The following is a 15,950-nucleotide window of genomic DNA, read 5'->3' on the forward strand; positions in this document are numbered from 1 at the left end:
CGGATTCTAATCGGGATATCCATCATCTTATCTTTCGAAAACCTCTAGCCGGGAGGTTTCAACCCTTTGTATCATTTCCCTGACCCTTTCGGGCTATTCGAGGAAAGGATCCGGGTGGATTCTTCTTTGGGTATCCTTAGCCTTATCCTTTGGAAACCCCCAATCGAGGGGTTTCAACCCTTTGTATTCTTTCCATGACCCTTGCAGGTTGTTCGAGGAAATGATCCGGGCGGATTCTAGTCCTCATCCTTTGGAAACCTCCAACCGGGAGATTTAAACCCTTTGTATCATTTCCCTGATCCTTTCAGGCTGTTCGATGAAAGGATTTGGGCGGATTTCTTTCCCGAACATCCCCACCATAACTCTTTCGAGTCGTTCGAGGTGGGGAGTCAGATGGACGCTGATGTAGCTTGATCATCTTTGGGGAAGTTTGATGAAGAAGTGCTTCCATGCTATCCTGGACAGCTGCTCATAGATTGATCGAATCTAGGAGACTCTCTGTTCTTTCTTGTTCTCGGTGTTAGACTAACCGAGAAGCTTCGGATATTCTCAGTCTTCCCGTAACCCCTAATCGAGGGATTTCTTTCTACTGCATCCTTTCCATGACCTTCTCGGGTTGTTCGAGGAAATGATGCAAGTGGATTCTTTTTTAAGTATAACTCAGATTGATTCTCGGATTTCTGCAATTGTTAATATGTACTGGAAGTAAACATTCTTTATTGAATATGAAATTGTTTGGAAAAAGCAATAAATTACATAAAATATTTCTTCAGGTGCTCGGCATTCCATGATCTCGAGAGTATCTTCCCTGTCTCGGTCATTAAGCGATAAGCTCCCTTCTGATGGCATCCTACTACCTTATAGGGACCTTCCCATCCGGGTCTCATTTTGCCTTCCGCTGGATCTTTCGTCATTAAGCTCACCTTCCTGAGTACCCAATCTCCGAGCTGGAACTTTCTGGGTACCACCTGTTTGTTAAAGTACCGAGCTGTTCGGTTCTGATATGCTGCCCATGTGACGTGAGCGTCGTCTCTTTTCTCCTGCAAAAGATCCAGGTGTACCTTAGCTTTTTTGTCGTTAAGTCCTGGATTGTAGTGAGCTACACGGAAGCTTGGAGATCCTACTTCGACTGATATCACCGCCTCGGTTCCATACGTAAGTGAGAATGGTGTCTCACCTGTTGGAGTTCTTCTTGTGGTTCGGTACGACCACAGCACCTCTGGAACATATTCAACCCATGCTCCTTTCTTCTTATCAAGCTTTTTCTTCAGAGTCTTTACTAGGGTCTTATTCGTCGCCTCTACCTGACCGTTTGCCTTTGGGTATAGTATCGAAGCATAATGGTTTCGGATACGGAGCTCCGAACACCACTTCCGAAATGGTTCACAGTCAAACTGCTTCCCATTATCCGTGACGAAAGCATGAGGAATCCCAAACCGGCATACCACCGACTTCCAGAGGAAAGTTATGATATTCGCTGTGATTATAGCTGCTAATGCTTCTGCTTCCGCCCATTTAGTAAAATAGTCTACAGCTACAACCAAGAACTTCCGTCCACCTTTCCCTACCGACATTGGGCCAACTATATCCACCTCCCATTTCGCAAATGGCCACGGAGAAGTGAGGGGGGTGAGCTTCTCGGGACTTGCTTTCATTATTCTTGAGAACCTCTGGCACTTGTCACAGGTTTTGATGAGAAGAGCCGAACCTTTTTTGATCTTAGGCCAATAGTAGCCTGCTCGGATGGTTTTTTTGCGCCAGCATCCTTCCTCCTGAGTGGTCTCCGCACACACCTTTATGGATTTCCCTAAGAACATAATTCGACTCGGCCTTGGAGAGGCATTTGAGCAGGGGTTCGGAATATCTTCTTTTGTACAGTATCTCCCCGAGAAGACAAAACCGTGCTGCTTGTATCTTCACCCTCCGAGCCGCGACCTTGTCTTCGGGCAGCAACCCATTTCTGAGGAACTGGATAATGTCCCTTGCCCATTCTGGTTCATCTGGTGCTGAATCTGCTTCCATAACCTTGGTCCTCGGGGCTATCGACGGCTCGGTCAGAACAATAATTTGCCTCCTTGATGCTTCAATCTCCTCTTTTGTTCCCGATGCAATCTTCGAGAACTTATCGGCTCGAATGTTTTCCTCCCGAGGTATCTTTGTGATGACGAACCTTTCGAAATAGGATTGGAATCGCCGTACCTCTTCCAAATACCTGGCCATTCGGTCTTCTTGTGCTTCGAATTGTCCTTGGACTTGGCCTACGACCACCTGAGAGTCACTCCGGATTTCGACATTAGTTGCCCCCATCTCTCGGGATAAAGCCAAACCCGCTATCACCGCTTCGTACTCAGCTTCATTGTTCGTCGTAACGAAGTCCAGTTTTACAGCAAAACCGAACTCTTGTCCTTCGGGATTCCTGAGGAGGACTCCTACTCCGCTTCTGCCCTGTGTGGAAGAGCCATCTACAAAAACAACCCAGGTTGACTCCTTAGGAAGTTATTTTGCTTCAGGAATGTTGCAGAATTCTACCAGGAAATCTGCCAGAATCTGTCCTTTGATAGCCGTCCGAGGATGAAACTCGATATCAAATTGTCCGAGTTCCATCTCCTAGTTGACTAATCTTCCCGAGAGGTCAGGTTTTTGCAACACCTTCTTCATCGGATACTCGGTTAGAACTCTGATAGCGTGAGCCTGAAAGTATGGCCTCAATCTTCTGGCTGAAATAATCAAAGCGAATGCCAACTTCTCGATCCGAGGATACCTTTCTTCCGCGCCATGCAATGCTTTACTTGTAAAGTAAACTGGTTTCTGAACTCCTGAATCTTCTCGGACTAGCGCCGAGCTTACCGCTGAGGGAGATACTGCCAGATAGAGATAAAGTATCTCCCCTTCGGTTGGGCGGCTCAACAGTGGTGGGTTGGCTAGGTATTCCTTCAACTTCCTGAAAGCCTCCTCACACTCCTCACTCCACATAAATGCTTTTCGTAAAATCTTAAAGAAAGGAAGGCATTTATCTGTTGACCGTGATATGAATCGATTCAGAGCCGCTATCCTTCCTGTCAGCCGTTGGAGTTGCTTTGTTGTTCTCGGGGCTTCCATTTCAAGGACGGCCCTGACCTTCTCTAGATTAGCTTCAATGCCCCTCTGTGACACCATGAACCTCAAAAACTTGCCTGAAGAAACTCCGAAGGCACACTTCGTGGGGTTGAGCTTCATGTTGTATTTTCTTAGAGTCTGAAAAGTCTCTCGAAGGTCTTCTATGTGTCTGTTTGCCCAGATACTTTTAACCAGTAGGTCATCTACGTATACTTCAACGTTTCAGCCAATTTGATTTTGAAACATCCGATTCACAAGTCGCTGATACGTGGCTCCAGCATTCTTCAGACCGAAGGGCATCATCTTATAGCAGTAAAGTCCTCGGTCTGTGATGAAAGCAATTTTTTCTTGGTCTGCTTCTTCCATGTGGATCTGATTGTATCCCGAGAAGGCATCCATAAAGCTTAAGAGTTCGTGTCCGGCCGTCGAATCAACCAATAAATCTATCCGAGGCAGAGGAAAGCTATCATTCGGACATGCTTTATTCAAGTCAGTGAAATCTACGCACATCCTCCACTTGCCATTAGACTTCTTTACTAGCACCACATTGGCCAGCCACTTGGGATAATCCACCTCTCGGATGAATCCAGCTTTCAGCAACTTCTCTACCTCTTTCGCAATAGCGATGTTTTGTTCAGCGGCAAAAGCCCTCCTTCTCTGTTTCACAGGACGATGATTTGGGTCCACATTTAGCTTACGGACAATAACCGAGGGATCAATCCCCGGCATATCTTCATGGCTCCAGGCAAATACATCATTGTTGCGCCTCAAGAACGCCACCAGATCTTCCTTCATAAGTTGAGGGAGTTGTGAGCCTATATGAACTTTCTTTCCTGAGTCACCTATTTCGAACTCCTCCAAGGCTTCCACAGGCTCCCCCAACGGTGATTGCTATTTTTCATCTTCCTTAGTTTTCTCCCCCAGGCTGTGCTGCATCGGGGTGTCTTTTAAGGACAGATTGTAGCATCGCCTAGCTTCCCTCTGGTCTCCCTTCACCTCTCCAACTCCTTCTTCTGTTGGAAACTTCATGCTGAGATGCGATGTTGAAGTCACAGCTTTGAAGTCGTTGAGAGCTGTCCGTCCTATGATGGCATTGTAGGCCGAGACTTTGTCAACTATTAGGAACTTTATCATAATGACTTTTTGCCTCGGATAAGTCCCTGCCGTCACAGGTAGATCAATAGAACCGAGAGGCAGCACCTTTTCTCTAGCAAAACCCTGTAACTGGCATGAGACCGGGACCAGCTTTTCTCGTGGAACACCCATGTAATCAAAAGCCGATTTGAACAGAATATCAGCTGAGCTTCTTGTGTTAACGAGGATCCGCCGAGTCTGATAATTCGCTATGGTCAAGGTGACCACAAGGGCGTTTGTGTGTGGAAGCGAGACCCCAGCATAATCATCATCAGAAAACCCTATGACCAGAGGGTTATATTTCCGAGACTTTGGGGGCTTCTGGACCGAATATACTTCAAAATCGTCCAGCTGCCTGGCATATGCCTTCCGAGCCGAGTTGGACTCTCCTCCTCCTCCAAATCCCCCCGAGATGGTGTGGATGATAGGGAGATTACCTTACTGCGCCACTCGAGGTCTGCTCCTACTTCTCTCCCTTCCTTCATCCCTCCGAGGTCGAGGTGCTGGCTCTTGGCTTCTTCCTTTTCTTTCTTCTTGTCTCGGTTGATAATTCTTCATTTCATTCCGATCCTCCTCCCTCCTTGGCCGCGGATAATGGTCTCGCTCCTAATGATTCCTCTCATTGACAAGAAATCGGACTAGTTTCCCATTCTCGATGAATTTCTCAATCAATTGCCTCAATGATACACACTGCTCGGTCAGATGACCATATGAATCATGGAAGGCACAGTATTTGTGCGCCAAGCGTGGGGGCGGATCTCCTGGAATGGGTCTCGGTCTCTGGTAATTCGGATCTTTTTTGAGTTCCATCAGCACCTCGGTGAGAGAGGCGTTCAATGGTGTCCACTTGTAATCTCCGAAATTCTTCTTCGCCTTATTGTATTCTCCGGGACCAGCGTCCTGTATGGGTTCAGGATTCTTCTTTTTCTTGGGCTTCTCGGTGGATGGCTGTTGCTGTTGCTGGGAGTTATCGAGAAGGGCTCGGAGCGTTTCTTCCTGATTGATGTACCTGTCCATCTTTACCATAAAGGTATGAAGCTCTTTCGGTGGTTTCAACGCCAGTTCTGCCATCAGAGGTCTATCTTTCTTCAAGCCTTGGAAGATTGCTCCGTAGATGAAATCATCTGGTGCACTCTCTGTGTCTAGCTTTTCCTGGTTGAATCTCCATAGATAGTCTTTTAGATACTCGTTTGGCCCCTGCCGTACAAAGAGTAGGTATCCTCGGGGTTTTCTTCTAGCTCTCCCGGACGCGAACTGGGCCAGGAATTTCCTTCCAAGGGCGTCGAAACAATCAATCGACCTCGGTGGGAGATTCCTGAGCTAGTCTCGGGCCTTTCCTGACAAGGTGAGAGGAAAAGCTCGGCATGCCACAGCATCTGGTGTCTTGTGTAGGGAGACATGGGATCGGAAATTGTCCAAGTGCTCCATCGGATCTTCACTGCCTGAAAAAATAGGGATGTCAGGTACCTTGAATCTTCCGGGCAGGTCGAAGTTTGATACTTCTTCGGTGAATATTGACTCCTTGTGCTGAAAAAGGTTGTCAACGATAGACTCCTTCCCATCACGCTTCTGATCAATTGTTTTCGACAGTGCATCATATTTTGCGCCCAGGTCTTGAACCATCTTCTGCAACCTCCTTTATGATTCTGTTGGTGGAACCGGATTAGCGGGCTCTCCATGGTCTTCGTTCCGCGGCCCGGCTTTCTCTCCTGACCCTTCGGGGTTGCCACCAAGGTTTGTCCCTTCGACTGCATCATGATTGAATGGCGGCGGAGTCTGAGTAGCTAGGAGCAGAGCATTCTGAGCCAGCAAATCCTCCACATTCTTTTGTGCCTGGGCCAACTGTTGACTCAGTTGGGTTATTCTGGCCTTTGGTCCAGCAAATTCTGCTTCTCCACGAACATCGTCTCGGCTGGTAGGCGGCACCTCTTCTCGTGCATCGTTTTGAACCAACTTGGAACGTCTCGTAGTCACCATCACGGATTTGTTTTTCGTAAGAACAACTTATCGTTCCCACAGACGGCGCCAAACTGTTGGTACAGTTTCCGGTATGGTGACGTGTCGCCTGGTGATTCGCTGCTGATCCTGATCCTGATCTACAACTTCGATCCTGCAAAAGAACAAAGACTCGTCGGGGGTGCCGACTACGCCCACTCCGATGCCTAATTCAGTTCAAATCAATTTTCTGAAGAGTGTTTTCAATCTCAAGAGCTCAGAGAATTCGTAGTCTCATACCTGGTGCGACGATCTTATTTATAGGCCAGACTTGCGGTCTTACCAGAATTCTTGACACCTAGTTGGATTAGGAGTTTAAGTCCTAGCTTGGTTGAACTTTAACCATATCTTCAGGGAATTCGAATGAGATTGTAGAGTCTGAAGTTGATTGTGTTTGTACCTCTTTAAGCTTGATTTCGTATCAATAACTACCTTATCCCATTAATTATGGAATTGTGGTTTATCCCTGATCTTCTGGGATTCTATCCTTATTGCATTCTAAGACGACTGCGGTACACTTCAGCCAACCTCCGAGGTGATGATACTCGAGATATGTTCGCTTCGACTTGGAGATCTCGGGATATCGCCGCACCATAACAGGGTTGTATAAGGCCGAGATGTTGTTACTCCGAGACGTTGTCGCACCGACTTGATATCACACCGACTCGATATCACCCCGAGGCGTTATTACTCCGAGACGAAAATATCCGAGATCTGTTCGCTCCGATCAGACTAGGAGATCTCGGGATATTTTATATACGGTAACCTGGAATGTTAAGACCGAAACGTCTTTATACCTAGACGATCTTTTCTTTGCTGGGTCGGAACAAGTGTCCGAGACTTAACTCCGAGAGGTTTCTGAATCCACGTGTCTCTAGGGTTAATTTTATCCCTAACAAACATGATTAAGTTTCATAAGTGTCATTATATCATATGAATAATGTGAATTCATACTTACCGTAATTTACATATGTAATCTATATACATAGTCATTGCATCTAAATATTACTGATAATTATTAAATACTTAAAATCATAAAGCATACTTATTAAGTGTATGAGTGTATCTAACTAAGTATCTAAATACTAAACCATTATATTAGTATAAATTTGTATACTATATCATATATAACACCATGTAGCTATAATTATGTATGTTACTAATATGTATATATATTTATGATTATGAATTATGAATCATATCATATCACTTGATTTTATGAGATTATCTATGAGTCTATAATAAGTAATTAAGTATGATCATTATAAAGTTATGAGTCATAAATCATAATTATCAAATTTATCATAATTCATAACTACCTACTAATAATACTAATATTATATGATCATATGATCTAATTATTATCATATGATAGTATATTTAACATATTAACATGATCTAACAATCCGTATGTAATGATTATTAAATATTTAATGATAATACTCATAACATATAATAAAGTGATTGCATATTTTATATTTACATGTCATATAGTAGTATGATACAATGTTATATTATTATATGATCATATAGTCCTATAAATTATAATCATATTATATTACATGAATAATTTGATTAAGTATCTGGATTGTCATTATATCATATGACTAACAATTAATTATTGATATTATTCACTTCTACTATTTTATATACATATGACCAATTAATATATATTGACTACTAACTATTGTTATTTGTTACTTAATTTATGCTTACATAATACACATAATATATTATTCATTAATATATATATATAAATGAGTCGATCCTTATACAAGCGGGTTCACGAGCTTTAGTCGAGTCGAGCTGAGTTTATACGAGTTTGCATCGTTTAATAATCGAGTTTGATTTTCGTGTTCACGAGTAGCTCATTTAATAATCGATTCGAGCACGAGTTGAGTTTATTCGAGCCGATCTTGAGTAAGCTCACGAGTAGCTCAACTCGTTTACACCCCTAATTCCAAGTATTAGAACTTATAAAAATCCCCTTCCAATCTATATATAGTCCATATTGGTTTATCAGCAACACCTAATCGAACCTCTGAAAGTCTACTTTGGATGACAACCAACTCATCAAACCTAGTTGGCTTCCAACACCATTCACCATTTCTAAGCATTGAATTCAGTTTAGCATCCATTCTACTATGAGAATCATATATAATCCGAAAGCCAAATTTCTCAAATAAAGGCCCAAGGGGATGCCAATTGTTTAGCCATCAGTGGATGGTCTTTCCATCACCAATTTCGATTTTGAGGAAATCTCGGGCAATACTACGCAGGTTTAAAATCTTCCTCCAATACCAAGAAGCATTTTTTGGAGTTCTCACACTCCAAAAACTCGTTCCTTTCAACAAATATTTCTGAACCAATGCAACCCAAATGGAACCAGACCGAGCATATAGGTCTCAGATGTGCCTCATCATAGAAAACCTATTCCACACTTCCAAACACTTCAAGCCCAAACCACCTTCATTCAAATCTCCCCCCAAGCAACTTTAGCTTTTGCAAAAGTCCCCATTCCAAAAAAATCTGTTGAATTTTTGAATCATGTCCTTAATAATTTGCTTAGGCAGAATGAACATACCAGTCCAATAAACTTGCAAACTGAAAATGACAGAGGAGAGCTGTAACGCCAAGACTCAAAAGAGCCTAACTCGTTAGCCTTAAAGCTTTAGAGGCGCAAGGTTACATATTAGGACGCCATAACACTTGTAAAATACTACTATGCATACCATGAGAAAATAAAATTTTTGCAGAAGCACAAGTTCTTAACATAAAAAAAAAAAAAATAATAATAATAATAAATAAACATAATAACACGACTTAGCAAGTTAAGTGATCTATTTTTATTTTTTTTTTGTCTGTGTGCGATGCACTTACTAACATAACACATAGTTTAACAAAATAGAAATGCAATAAAGTAACATAGTGGGTGATATGATGACCCCCCAAAAGCCTAAGCATCCGGCCACCTACCCATCTGTCTCAAAACCTAAAAATGGGAGAAAGTAAGAGGTGAGTGAAATGCTTAGTAAGTAATATTCCCAACTAAGTTTAAACGGTTGAGGTTGAGACTTTTTGAAATAAAGTAACATTAAAATTTGAAGGTGAGACTTAAGCATATAACATAAAGTAATTACTTGAGTTAAACTCAATTTATCTATCCTCAAAACATTTTTATTTTCTCTTGTCATTTATGGCCTTGCATACTATTACGCCCCGTATGCGTGGGGTTGTGCGATCCAACCTTCGAGGATCGACCATCACCCGTGGCCTCGGGGTGCCCTCGTCAGCTGATTAACTTCTGGGTGCACTCAGCATGACATTAGTGGTGGCCACACTTTTCCAAAACTGTACTTCAATGTGGTGCACTCCATCTAGGCCGGTACTGTGCTTATTTTCTTAAGACCAAGTATCTTAAAACCTCCATTTACGTAATTTGGTTTCACTTTACACATGCTCATTCTTTACTTCCTTAAACTTTCAATAATCATTTAACTTAGCACGTGAAAAGGGGTACTACTTCGTCCCGTAAAACTTTATTTATTGGGAAAGTTTCATAAAATATAAACTTTTTATAAATGAAAACTTTTATTCATTTGGGAAAAATCACTAAAGTAGAAGCTCCCCTCGTTTGAAATCATCATTTTTTATCCGGAGCATATATACTCACTTTTGAGTGACAACTTAGTTCTAAATCATTATAATGCAATGAGCTTTTTAAATCATATGATGTTGAAAAAAAAAAGAACATATATAAAACACTAACAAATTAAGATAAATTCTATAACAAATACATGTCATTAAAATATTTAAGATAATAAAACATTACTTTGCAGGGTAATTAAACTTTTAAAATAATCCACCATAACATGTATAGTAAAAAGAATTGAGAATCTTTAGAATTGAAATACATTTAGAAGGGGTAAGGAGTATCACTTACCTCGCTTCTGCGGTAAGGTATGCGAGGATTTGCTAAAACCTGAACAATAAAGTTCATCTGGGTTAGCCCAGAGCTAGCTACTCAAATACCCTAATTAGGAGTGTGTCATCTCTTACACAACCTTCCTGACCCTTCCCCCTATTAAAATAATTTTTTTAAAAATAATTTTAATAATAAATAAATAAATAATAAATTAAAATTAATTAACTTTTTTTTAAAAAAAATAAATTATTATTATTATTATTTATTTTATTTTTATGGGGCTTGGGTCAAGAATGACTCATTTGGACATCCTCCTAACTAGGTTAAACACGAATGCCCAAAACTCACTAAATGGGTCTAAACTAGTGCTTCCTCACTTAACCTACTTGGGCCATTGGCCCAAAACACCTAAGGCTATTCACTTAATAAATTTTGGATCAACACCCACCCAAACATGCATGGAAATAAATTTTACAGATTTAATTCAAACCTTTTTTTTTTTTGTCACATATGAGAAATATCATATTTTCCTAAAGTAGTTTTAATATCACTATAAGTGTTAATGTTTAGAAATAATTTATCACTAAAAAAAACCATACTATACGACTTTTTTGGTTATAAAAGATTATGACCCAATCTAAAATCCAAATTCATTACTCATTTTTAAAACCATTTTTCACATCATTTTACAACTATGGACATTTGGTATGAATCTTATGTCATTTTCATGAAGAATATTACTAAAGGGTCATTATGAAGTCTTCTTTATAGTAAGATGGTGTTCATGAGCTCATACATTTGGTCTTTTACAAAACTCTTGGTCATCTAAGATAATGTATATGTGATTTAAGAAAAATAAAACATAAGGTACATAGGTTTGGGTACAACACATGCTTTTATGAGGTTTAAACAAATATTTATACAACGTAGGCAAAATATCTCATCTAGGTTGAAGCATACTAACACATGGTCTTAAATACCCAAATAAAATATAACAAACAAGTTAAAGCATAACATAAACGGTAGCTTGAAAGAGGAGATGATGAGTTACTTACAAGGTTAAGGCAAAAATCACATTAGAGCTTAAAGGCTTCTCTAATGGAGGGGTGAGATGAGCTCTTGGAGAAGTTGAGAGGTGAGGAAAAATGATAGAGGGGATGGAGTGAAATGGGAGGGCTTGGACGTGTAGGTGGGAATTGGGGGGTAAGAAACAATTTCCCTTATTTTGGGGAAGTAAAAAATGAGTCTTGTTATTCAAAATGAAGAAAGATTGCTCCTATTAACTAGTTCATTCCATGTAAAAGTCAATTTTCTTTTTACCTATGTGGTCCTATACATGGAGTGGTTTGTGATTTCAAGACCACTTAATTAATAAGGATCATCTATAGTTAAACATAATTTGAAAATAGTTAATACACATAATTAAAATAAGTCATGTTACATTAAAATCACAAAGTTTTATTTCATATTGTTCTATATGACATATGTTTTAAATTAATCATTAATTCATGAAATTAAGTATTTTTCATTATCTCTTTTAGAGGGTATGATTTAATCTTTATTAAGCTTACTACGCCTAATGACATAATTCATAAGTTTAAGCTCAAAACCTTAGTCAAATTCCTACGTCTAAACACGAGGGTGTTACACGAGCAGATGTCGCCTACTAGCAAAAGAAAGACTATTCTCTAGGTGTGTGCGTTCGGGTTGATGAATGAACCCAAACTTCTGAGCTTCTCGAAGTATCTAGATGAATTGACTTTTCTAGCTGAATTGACTTTTAGATCCTTACGTCCAATTAGCAGTGGGCCGTCAGATTGGGCTGCCTGAAGTAGGCCCAAGCATTGCACAGTTTGCCGCGCGGAAATGGGTTGAAATCCAGCTGGCTTTTAAAATCTACACTCTACAGTGGCTCGGAAAAAACAAAAAAGAACAGCTCGCATTCACATTTCACACGCCTCCAAATTCTGCTAATGGTTGAAAACTCCAGGCTGGCATTGGCTCAGTTTGATCCAATAAACTCACAGATTTCTAATTTTGTTACAGTCATTTTCCATTTTGTTAACCCTATTTTCATCCGAATTCTTATTTGTGTTTTTTTTTTTTTCTTTCCCCATTAAACTATTATTATAGATTGAGTAATATTGATATATATTATACCATTATCATATTTATATTTTACTAGACTGATGTGATAATCTCCATAACAATTTTAGTTTTTGTCCATTTGTATTTTGCGGTGTATTTTATATTGTAGATGGTACATTATTTATGACTAAAGACGGAGATACTATCTCAGTCTAAAAATTAACGAGAAAATCTACGTCGGTTTTAAAAAATCGACATGTGTCCCTATGCATAATTAAAAATAAAAAAAATAAATAACTACAAATAATATAAACTTTTAAAAAATTAAAAAACTTTAAAAATTGAAAGAAAAAAATGGTGGCTGAAGTCACTCCTTACCGGTTTGAGAGTGACCAAACCACCCTCATTTCCCATCTTGCTATCTGAGGGTGGCCGAACAACTCTAAAGGCCATGTGGGTGGTTTGGCCACCCTTATTTTTTTTGAAAATGTTTTTTATTTTTTTTAAAAAAAATAATAATAATTTTTTTTCTTTTTTTTTTTAGTTTGTTAGTTTTTTTTTTTTTTTTTTTTTTTTTAAAAAAAAAAAATTATATATAGGAACACGTGTTAATTTTAATTGAGAAATATCTCTTTATTTTAATTGGGAAATAAAAATAAATAAAATGGTTTTTAGTTGATAAGGAATCATATATTCATATCTCATAATTGATACAATAGCTAATTTATACTTTCATATCAGTAAGAGCTATGATATTTTGCTACTTCATGTTACAAGGTAGTCCCCTAACTAATTTTAAGGTTTTTTGTTTAAAAAATAAAATAAAATAAAAGTAAAAATTGGTACATAGACAAAAGTAATTAAGAGTTGTGTTTTGAAGTGCCAATGTACCATATCTCTATAGCATGGTAAAATGAGACTTAAATAAGATGCAATATGTTAAACTACTCATTTTATACTAGATTCATAACGGACATTATTGATCCTTCACCGGACAATCTCTTTACGCTCTACTATAATTGGTAATTGACTGGACATTCCCATTATGCTCTACAATAATTTGTACGTTGGTACTGTAGAACAGTGGAAGAACTAGAAGGTCTCAGAGGTTGCCCTGCCCTGAATCTGTGGACGTTATTGAAGATTTAGGATGATTTTGTCGAGACAGAGAGGAGATGGACCAAATCCCGAAAGCATCGTCCGTCATGGGTGGCTCCAAGCATTCCCAACTCCCCAGAGCTTACTTGACAAAGATACGTAATGAATTGTTAATTTTAAAATTAATAAAATGCAAAGATTTGATATAAAGTATAAATAATTTGTATAAAAAAAAAAATTTATTGTAATAATTTTTTATTTAAATAATAATAATAAAAATTATTGATATAATATAAAAAGTAAAAAAATATGAATATTTTGATATTAATTAGTATTGAAAAATATGAAAAAGTGAAAAAATAATAATAATAAAAAAACAGTATTCAGCACTACTGTAATCCGTTCCCGTGCTCGGCGAAGAAGACCATTAGCCGCCCCCCCCAGTTGTTTTTCTGCGACCCTTTCCACTTTTGGACTAACCCCTCTCTTTAGCACCGAGTTTTTTTTTCCCATGCGCCACTTCACAGGTGTTGCTTCACGCCCTTCATGGTCCGTCCCCTTGACTCGCTCAACCGGTCAACCCCGTTCCCCCCCTCCTTTTATCTTTACCGTTGCCTGTCCAGTTGTCCGCTTCTACTTTTTCTGATCCTACCTAATTCCCTCGATAACGCAAGTAATGGGAATCTTTCAGAGTTAATAGTATATCTATTTCTGCTGCTATATATATATATATATATATATATATATATATATATATATTTCTGCTGCTAAAGTTTATGGATCAAAATTTTTTAAAATTATTTATTTAAATTTGAGAGAATTCAAATAGGTAATTGTTAAAGACTACTTATAAGATCTACCTGACCGGATAAGTGGTTGGACAACTCAATTTTTATTTGGTGAGGTAAATTTTATAAGTGGTATCTCACAATTATCTATACGAATTCTTTTAAATTTGAATAAATAATAATAGAGAATCTTAATCCACTTTTTTACTAACCTTTTTTGTTTTGACTATTAAGCTCTTTTGTGTAGTGGCCTTGTGGGACGTTCCCCCTCACAATCGGCTGGAAATAGTGCTAATAAGTTTGGTAAAAAAATTTGGATTTTATTTATTTTTTTCTTTTTTTCACAAAAATATATTGTAGAGATTTCGAAATTGGAAGGTGGAGGGCCTGATTACTGGCTCTACAAACAAAATTTTCATGAACCACTACAAGCCCAATTTTTAAAGAGAATTGGAAGACTATTGGAGGGTCTAGTTATCGATGGCTCAACAAACAAAATTCCCATGAGTAACTATTAGACCAGTCGCTCAAGGTTAAGAGAATTAGGAAACTACTAGAGGTTTAGAAGTCAAATAACCGACAATATAAATTAGGGCCGGCAAAACGGGTCGACCCGTTTATGACCCATGGGGACTCGCGATCCATTTTAGATAGACCTAAACACGACTCGTTTACATTAACAGGTCGGAGCCCTATACACGACACGGCAAGGTAATTTTAACAGGTCACCCGACACGACCCGTAAAACATGTTTAAAATAATGAGTTGTATTGGGTCGAAACAATCCAATACGACATGTTTGACTCGTTTAGCTTAAAAGTGATTTATTTTTGGTATTTAAATGAAATAATAATAGTTTTTAATTTTTATTTAAAAATTCTATATTCTGACTTTTTGCTCTTAATTTTTTCCAAACGACATGTAGAATTTGATTTGTGATACGAGACATTTAATTTTTGATAAATAACATATTTTATGTTAAGAGATGTATAACTTTTTTTTTTTTTTTTTTTTTTTAAATGTTCAATTTTAATTTGAACCATAAATTCCTTGGAATATGGAATATGCTAGTTCCTATTATTAGCAGCTGTATAAAATAAATTCATAAAACTTTTGATATATATGTGATGATAAAGTAGTAGTTGTAATTACATACTTGCTATCATACAAGAAGCGAAATTTCAAATAGAAATAGGTTGAGGATTTTTATTGTCTAATGCACCACACCAAATCAGTATTTTTCTTGGATGAACAACCGTAAATTCTCAAAGTCTCAAGCCAGTTGTTGGCCATTCTTTATGATTACTGCCAAGTCTCATAATTAATCCCATTTTCTTAAAAGAAAGAAAGCAAAAAAAAAAAAAACATAATAGTGTCTGGTTGACGTGACCCGTGAGACGATCAGACAGATCGAAATAAACGGTAAACCCGTTTATGAGACCCAAACTTGTTCGTGTTCGTGTCAGATTGTATCATAATTACTAGTCCTAATAGAAATGCAAAGGTTTTTTTTTTTTTTAAATTTTTTTTTTTGGTTATTAAGTGACCGTCGTGATCCCATTTCTTTATACCTTTATTTACTAAATAAATCACATAAAATCTTGACACTGACACAATATTCGACAACTACAATTTTTTAATTTTTGAAAAATTTGGCATTTTTTAACACCATAATTCTTTATGATATATGAATATGTGTATATATATATATATATATATATATATATATATATTTTAGAAACCTAAAAAAAAAAACAGCTTGGGTTGTAATCACATATTATAATTGTCAGATTTGGACAAGATTTTAATCACTCCAAAATTAGAGA

The sequence above is a fragment of the Alnus glutinosa genome, chromosome 1 (genome assembly GCF_958979055.1).
Source record: "Alnus glutinosa chromosome 1, dhAlnGlut1.1, whole genome shotgun sequence".
Lineage (NCBI taxonomy): Eukaryota > Viridiplantae > Streptophyta > Magnoliopsida > Fagales > Betulaceae > Alnus > Alnus glutinosa.